The sequence below is a fragment of the Saccopteryx bilineata genome, chromosome 5, assembly GCF_036850765.1.
Source record: "Saccopteryx bilineata isolate mSacBil1 chromosome 5, mSacBil1_pri_phased_curated, whole genome shotgun sequence".
NCBI lineage: Eukaryota > Metazoa > Chordata > Mammalia > Chiroptera > Emballonuridae > Saccopteryx > Saccopteryx bilineata.
The window spans coordinates 207,377,496-207,386,051 of record NC_089494.1 but is presented as its reverse complement, the minus strand read 5'-3'; positions in this window follow the sequence as shown (position 1 = coordinate 207,386,051).

The window sequence follows — 8,556 nt, the reverse complement described above, 5'->3', positions numbered from 1 at the left end:
CCCATGAATAAATGAACAAAATATGGTATATATATAATATATATACAATGTGTATATATATGTGTATATATATACAATTAAACAGTATTCAGCCATAGAAAGGAGTTAATTACTGATACATGCTACAACATGAATGGAACTTGTAAATATCAATAGTATGCTAAGTGAAAGAAGTCAGTTACAAAAGGTCACATATTGTATTATTCCATTGTGTAAGATATCCAGAATAAGTAAATCCTTGGAGACATAAAACATATTGGTGGTTGTCAAAGACAGGCATAGGTGGGAATAAGGAATGATTGATGGCTTAATGGGTATGGGGTTTTCTTTTGGGGTGATAAAAATTTTTGGAACTATTGTGGTTAAAGACAGTGGTTATACAATAGCATGGTTACATTAATGCCACTAAAGTGTGCATTTTAAAATGGTTAGTTTTATGTTATGTGAATTTCATTTTAATAAAAAGTATACATTATAGGGGAATTTCATAAGAAGACAGGAGACTATGAAAATGTATAGAGAGCAAATGCTCTTCTTTTGCCTCTGTAACTTGTTTTCTTTCTCATATACTGTTTCTGATTTGAGTGATAATCACTTTTAGAATATGATCTTTTGGAAAATTCAGAATGGTACGACCATTCTAGAAAGTTTTAACATGTATTTTCAAAGAGAGAAAATGAAATGGATAACTAGTCATGGATATATTCTCTGTTATATTGGAAGCAGGATAATCTAAGAATGATTGGGTGTTCACCTGGGGTCATTTGGGACCCCAGGAGCTCCCTCATCCTCTCAGCAGAGACAGCTCCCTCACCCAGCTTCCTAAGGGACTGATGACTTCCTCTCAGCCTTCCTTACCTCCTCATGGAGCACTGCATGTCCCACAAGCCCTAAGATCCCTAGGTATAGGGCAGCAGGTATTCCTGATCAACTGCTCTAAAGAGTCAGCACCCTAAACCCAAATTTCCTGACATTAAGATATATGTTTATTCCCCCTATAAATAAGGCAAAGTCCACTTTTCTCACACTTTCCCTGCAGGAAAGGAGATCCATGGTAGGAGTGACAAGGTGGATAGAAAGCTTTTTCCTTTAGAAAAAATGTTAATGGCAAAATGACACCAGGTGTTACATCTTGGTTCAGTAACTTTGGTACTTGAGTTTGGCAAAGAACAAATTCAGAAGGAGAAACTTTATTTAGAAAATCATAGAGGTACCAAGAAGTGAGTCAGCTGGGCTGTGTGGGCTCAGGAAAGAAGTTACGGAGGCAAAAGAAGAGCCCTTGAAGTTTAGGAGAAAAACACAAAGGTATTGTGCCTGGGGGAAGAAGAAGAGGAGAACAGTTTGGAGGGAGGATGGGGGGGGAGTGAGGGAGGTAAAGAGAGCAAGAGAGAGGAAGGGAGAAAGAGAGGGAGGAAGAGAGAGAGGGAAGAAGGGAGGGAGAGAGGGAGGGTGGAAGAGAGAAAGAGGGAGAGAAAGGGGGAAGGAAGGCGAGAGGAAGGGTACCATGTAACATCCCCCCACCCCGCCACCATCCTAATGGTTTTTATACCTTCTCTAAAAGCAAGGATCTTAGGGGACATCCCAGGGGAGGATTTTCATGGAATATTCATCAGCTTTTCCAAGGGTCATAGTCTCTACTGCAATTAAAAAGGAAATCTCCTGCCAACACAGGAAACCTTTCTACAAAAGAGAAGAGAAAGAAAACAGTTTTATTATTGAATATGCATTAAACCAGAATGTGATGTGGATCATAGGCAATCTGCTAAAGAGATGAAAAAGGCACAAAAATCTCACCCTCCCCGTTATGTATACAGGCAGATATAACCTATTCCATACATGTTCTTGAGATGAAGAATAACTAGTTCTCAAGTAAGAGAACTTGACAGCACAAGTTGTCACACGTAGTTCATCTATATTCTCATGGTAACTTGGTACCCATCTGTGTTAGCAATTGTCCAAAGGGGGGAAAAATCCTCTTTGTATCTTTAGGACAGGAGGTATTTTTACAACTTGGAGCCAGGCACCAGCTCCCACCCTCCCACAGGAAGTGGGATATAGACATGCCGAGTTTATTGATGATTACATATCAAAGAGAGGTTCCCAAGTCCTCGAGAAAGACATTCCTGAATCATAAAAATGGCAAGAAACTTATTTAGCTTTGAAAAAGATTTACATACATCTCAAGGGGATAGAGAGAGAATTTACAATTCCAAGTTTTCTAAAGTAAATGCTCTAAGAAAAGCAGGGGAAGGGGAGTCTCTGTTATTGAACCAGGGAAAATTCATTTTTTTCCTCCATTTATATTTGTCCTTAGGATGAAAACCCCTCTGCCCCCAGTCCCACACTTCCCAGAGGCTAGTTTGACTATTAGAGGCAGGTGAACTTGGAGAAAGCGGATGGGGCAAACCAGTTGGTCCGGGCAGCGGAGGCCCGGGATGCCTGAGCCGTGCTTGCCACGGGCGTCTGCACTTTCTGTCCATCTCAGCTGTCTGCTTTCGGTAATTGCCTCTTAACAAGTGGACACAGCTTCTGATAAAAATAACTCATTGTTAATATAAATTAGACTTCAAAGCATAACGACAATTATCATGATTGTAAAAATGCTGACTGAAGCTAAAGGCCTTGCTAAGGAATGACGTGTCTGTAAATGGGCCATGGTTTTGGTAATACAGGAGAGACAACAACAGACACCTAAATACATAATTATTGTTGGTGACATCAGTACTCCAAATAATGACCTTGCCAATATCTATTCCCCTCTTCTAGATATTTCTCAACTTTGTTTTAAGTAAGAACTTTGTTAAAATTGCCTCAAATGACACTAAAAATAATTTGTTTTGTTTACCATCATGATGATATTAGAAGAAAAGGTTTTACTCTGGATCTTGAAAAATGAATGAATAAATAAATGAATATAAATTTGGATACTAATAGTATCAGCTATGATGCTTTTATAAAAATGAGATGAAGATCTTTGAGCTGTGTCCTCGATGTCCTTTCTGGAAATCGAAAGCAAGTGTCACGCAGAATCTTTCTGTGTTGTGTGTGCATCTTACTGTTGACACTGTATAAAAACAGAGAAACCAAAGAAAGAAAGATTCAATCATGAGATTATTTGTGCAGGGTCTGGAAGAGTTCCTGGGGCACAGGAGGCTCTTAATATTTGTTGAAAGTTGAATATCAAACCTTTGACTAAGGTGGGAGGAATTTAGGGGTTCTGGTTCAGGGAGGATGAGACTTTTTTTTGCCGTCTCTGCACTCGGTATTACTTGTTCTAGAGTACTCCACATGCAGCTGTCCTCCTGCAATGTCCTTTCAATGAGCAGATCTACTCAGAGCACGTCAGGGTGGAACACAACTAGATCTGAGCTCCATTTCTGTGTGAACTCTGCAAGAGCAAGACACGGGTTTTATTTCTGTGCCCTCGGAGTGGTGCACAGAAGGTACAAATACTGATTGAGAATTTTGCTAAAGCTGTCTATTGAGATCCTTTGTAGTTGCTAAAATTTTGACACATGTGAGGTTGACGCTCCACCACTGAGCCAACTGGCCAGGGCCTCTTACAAGGTTTTACACAAAGAATCTTCCAGAACTTGAATGATTTGAATCAGGAAACCCACACCAACTCTGATTATGAAGGCAAAGGAAAATAAAACCTAGAGCCATGGTTAAGTGTTTCTTTCTTTTTTATACTTATTTTATTGATTTTAGAGAGAGACAGGAACTTCAATCTGTTCCTGTATGTGCCCTGACGGGGGATCAAACCGGCAGCCTCTGTGCTTCAGGATGCTGCTCCAACCAACAGAGCCATCTGGCCAGGGTGAGTATTTCTTTTCTATTATTGTCTCATTTCAATTTAATTATACTGGTGAGATTTCAAGTCCTTTGTAAGACACTTCAAATGATCCTTGTTTCTTAATTTTTTAGAGCATATATTGATCATAGCCTAAGCCCAACCTGAGAAAACAGCTCACCCTTTGATGCTGTCAGTTGACTCTTGAAGTCTAAAAGCAGGATTCTTTTGCTATCACTTATATTCAGTTGTGAGACTACAAATCATAAACTCAGCTCATATCTGAGAGCAACTAACAAGACAGAGGACCTAGAATCCTCTTCAACTAGGCTCACGTAAAACTGCCCAAGAACTTGGGAACACTCCTGCGTTATCCAGTGCCTGTCACTGGCTCTGGCTCCTGGCTTCATCATCTGTCCCATATTTCTGTTCTTATTTCTGAAAACTAATTTGGCTGGCTTTGGAGCAGGTATTGTTTCATAATCCACATGTTCTTTACAATTATGTCTCACTGTTAAGTAGTAACAATTTTTCTGGCAACTTCTTTTTCAACTTCACACACAGCACCTTGGTTAATCTTGTTCTTTAATTCATGGCACTCCATTATCAACTGGGTGTGTAAGGCCCTCACTTATTTATTCATTCATGCAATCCTTTCGTCCTCCTTCTTTACTTCTATTCCTCTGCCCTCTCTCCACAGGCAGCCATTCTCAAGTGTTCTCTGTATGAATTCTTGTAAAAGGTGTATTTTTGTTTTTGTGCTTGCATTTTATAAATTAATGTAAATAATCTCATGGCAAACATCTCATTCTGTTTCTTTCTTCACTCAGCACTACATTTTAAAAAGTCTAACCATGTTGCTGAATATCTATCCAGACTGTTGTTTCTAACTGATGCCTAGTTACCCATCTATTTTTGCCCATTCACACCACAGAAATGGACGTGCACATTGCTTTAACTCACCAATACTACCACAAACATCTATATACATCTTTCCTTACAGGTGAGAATTCCTCTGGATTCCTATACAGGCACCGGAAATGCTTGGTTGCAAGTAACATAGGTATCAATCAGGATCCTACCTGGAAAACAAATGCTGCTCTGTATAAGATTGAGGGATGTTAATGCAGGGAATAGATCACAGAGGTGATGGAAGAACTGAAAGCCAGACAGGGAATTTGAGGTAATAAAGATTAGCAAGAGCAGAAAAGCCTTACCACATCAAAACTGCAGGAAGTAGTCGTAACAGGACCCCGAGTCTGATGGAAGCTGGAATCATATGGCGGCTGCCTGGTGGCAGGTGAAAGAAAAGAAAGAAATATAGATATCCCCTTGGAGAGAAAGGGAGAAAGAGAAGTCTCCTGACTTTCCCCCAGCCACCTTCAGTTTCCTATCAGTGCCTTCTACGAGCTGAACCCACCCCCAGATGCAGCCTGCAGGCGCCTGGGCTTTCCTTTGGGTTTGACTATTTTTCTAACTTGTTCAGTTGAATTCCTAGCTCATTAATTTTCACCCCGCCTTTTTTATGCCTGTTTAACAATGTTTAAAAATTATGGTAAAACAAAATACAAACAATATAAATTTGTGATTTTAACATTTTAAGTGAACAGTTCAGTACCATTAATACATTTATAATGTTGTGTAACCGTTACTACTAGTATCTATTTCCAAAATTTTTCATCATCCCGAAAATAAACTCTGTATCCATGAAGCAATATCTCCTTCTTCCTTCTCTCACCAGTCCGTAGTCACCTCTAACTTACTGTCTGTCTCAATGAATGTGCCTTATCTAGATATTTCATACAAGTGGAATCATACACTATTTGTCCTTTTGCTTTTGGCTTATTTCACTTAATATAATGTTTTTAAAGTTCGTTCGTGTTGTAGTATGTATCAGAATTTCAATCCATCCTTTATAGCTGAATAATATTCTACTATATACGTGTGTGTGTGTGTGTGTGTGTGTGTGTGTGTGTGTATATATATATATATATATATATATATATATATATATATATATAGTTTATCCAGTTGTCTGTTCACAGACGCTTGGTTTGTTGCCACCTTTTGGTTATTATGAATATGAATGTTACCATTGATGAACAAATAACTGAGTCTCTGTTTTCTTTTTTTTTTATTATTTATTTATTCATTTTTAGAGAGGGATAGAGAGGAGAGAGAGACAGAGAGAGAGAGAAAGGGGGAGGAGCTGGAAGCATCAACTCCCATATGTGCCTTGACCAGGCAAGCACAGGGTTTCGAATGAGTCTCTGTTTTCAATTATTTTGGTATATATCTTGGAGTGGAGTTGCTGGGTCATACGTTAAGTCTGTGTTGAACTTTCTGAGGATGACAAAGTGTTTTCACAGCAGCTCTACCATTTTACATTTCTATCAGCAATGCACTAGGGTTCCAATTTCTCCAAATAGTCACCAACCCTGTTGTTTTCTTTGTGTGTTTATTTATTTACTTATCACAGCCATCCTAGTTGGTGTGAAGTTGTATCTCACTGTGGTTTTGATTTGTATGTCCCTAATGACTAATGATGTTGAGCATCTTTTAATTTGCTTGGTGGTCATCTGTATATCTTTTTTGCAGAAATGTTTATTCAAGTTCTATGCCTATTTGTTCACTGAATTCTTCTAGTATATTTGATATACTGACTGGTTGAATCACTATATCCCTTTGGATATTATTGTCATCTTAATATTAAGCCTTCTAATCCATGAACAGGGGATGTCTTTCCATTTATTTAGGTCTTAGCCTTTCCTCTTTCATAGTTTAATTTTTTTTTTTTTTTTACAGAGACAGAGATAGGGATAGATAGGGATAGACAGACAGGAATGGAGAGAAATAAGAAGCATCAATCATCAGTTTTTCGTTGCGAAACCTTAGTTCATTGATTGCTTTCTCATATGTGCCTTGACCGTGGGCCTTCAGCAGACCGAGTAACCCCTTGTTAAACCAGATGAGCCCGCGCTCAAGCTGGCGACCTCGGGGTCTCAAACCTAGGTCCTCTGCATCCCAGTCCGACGCTCTATCCACTGTGCCACCGCCTGGTCAGGACATAGTTTAATAATTTAAGGTCATTTTATTCTATGTATCATTTTAGCTGTGTCCCACAATTTTTTGTATCTTTTACATTTATTTTTACATTTCCATTTTAATATCTTAGTAACCCATAATTTATTTGTATTTTGTTTTATTTTCTTTCTTTCTTTCTTTCTTTCTTTCTTTCTTTCTTTCTTTCTTTCTTTCATTCTTTCTTTCTTTCTTTCTTCTTTTTCTCAGGTGAGAGGAGGGGAGACACAGAGACTCTTGAATGCACCCCAACTGGGATCCACCCAGCGAACACCAAATAGGGCCAATGATCAGATCAACTGAGCTGTCCTTAGCGCCTAAGGCCAATGCTAGGACCAACTGAGCTATCCTCGGTGCCCGGGGTCAGTGCTTGAACCAATCAAGCCACTAACTGCTAGAGGGGAAGAGAGAGAAGGGGGAGGGAAGGGGAAGAGAAGCAAATGGTTGCTTCTCATGTGTGCCCTGACCAGTAATTGAACCTGGGACATCCGCATGCTGGGCTGATGCTCTATCCATTGAGACAACCGATTGGGCCTTGCTTTATTTTTAAATAAATACTCTTATGTATGTTATGGATATTTAACTTAATTGCATTGTGATAAGTGTATGTGAGTTAAATGATACCAGTTGAGATGTTGAAACTTGCTTTATGAAGGTACACATATAACTTTCTACCTGTCTTGAAAAGAATGTGTTTTCTCTAATTGTTGGATGCGAAATTCTACCTATATACATTAGATCAAGTTTTAATTTCTAAGTACTCATTGATTTTTTTGGTCTATTTAATTTATTACTGAGAGTTGTATTAAAATGTTCCTATTAGAATAGTATATTAATCAATTTTTCTATGTAGGTCCAACAATTTTTCTTTTATATTTTAACCTATGTGTGTAGGTGCATATATGTTTAGAATTGTATATCACTATCTAGTGTGTGTGCATATATGTGTGAATTGGACCTCTCATCATTATGCATAATAATCTTTATGTAACTGTAATGATCTTTTTGCCTCAAGTTGTATTCTGTTTGATATTAGTATAGTTATATCAGGTTTGTTTTCCTTAATGTCAGTCTAGTACATCATCCTTTATACTTTGCTAATCAATATATTCATCCTCTTCTCAATCAAATAAGAAATTCAGGATGTCAGAAAAATTCTTTTTGTTAATCTCCACAAATTAGATGCTATTAGTTTACACAATCTACATTTTTAAGAATATGTATATAATGGATGGAGCAAAAGTATGTTTACAGTTGTGAGTATGTGAAACAGAGTTTATTCTTATATTATTATTCATTGTCATATTATTATTATTTGTGTTATAACTGTAAACCTACTTTTGCCTACCCCAGTATTTACAATTTTATTTTTTAACATTCTATTGTATTTCATAATATTTATTTGTTCCCTATTACCTGAAGTATAACCTTTAGAATCTTCTCTAATTTTAGTCTGTTGATGATAATTATGTCTTTTTTTTTGTTTGTCTGAAAATTTTTGAGCCCTATTATTGAAAGATAGTTTTGCTTAATATGAAGTTCAAAACTGATGTTTCTTTACACTTAAACCTTGATTATTTTACTGTTTTGGGATTATATCATTGCTTTAGAAGTTAGCTTTTAGTCTATTTACTTGTCTTTTCTTAGTAATCCATCTTTTCTATTTGCCTACTTTTAATGTC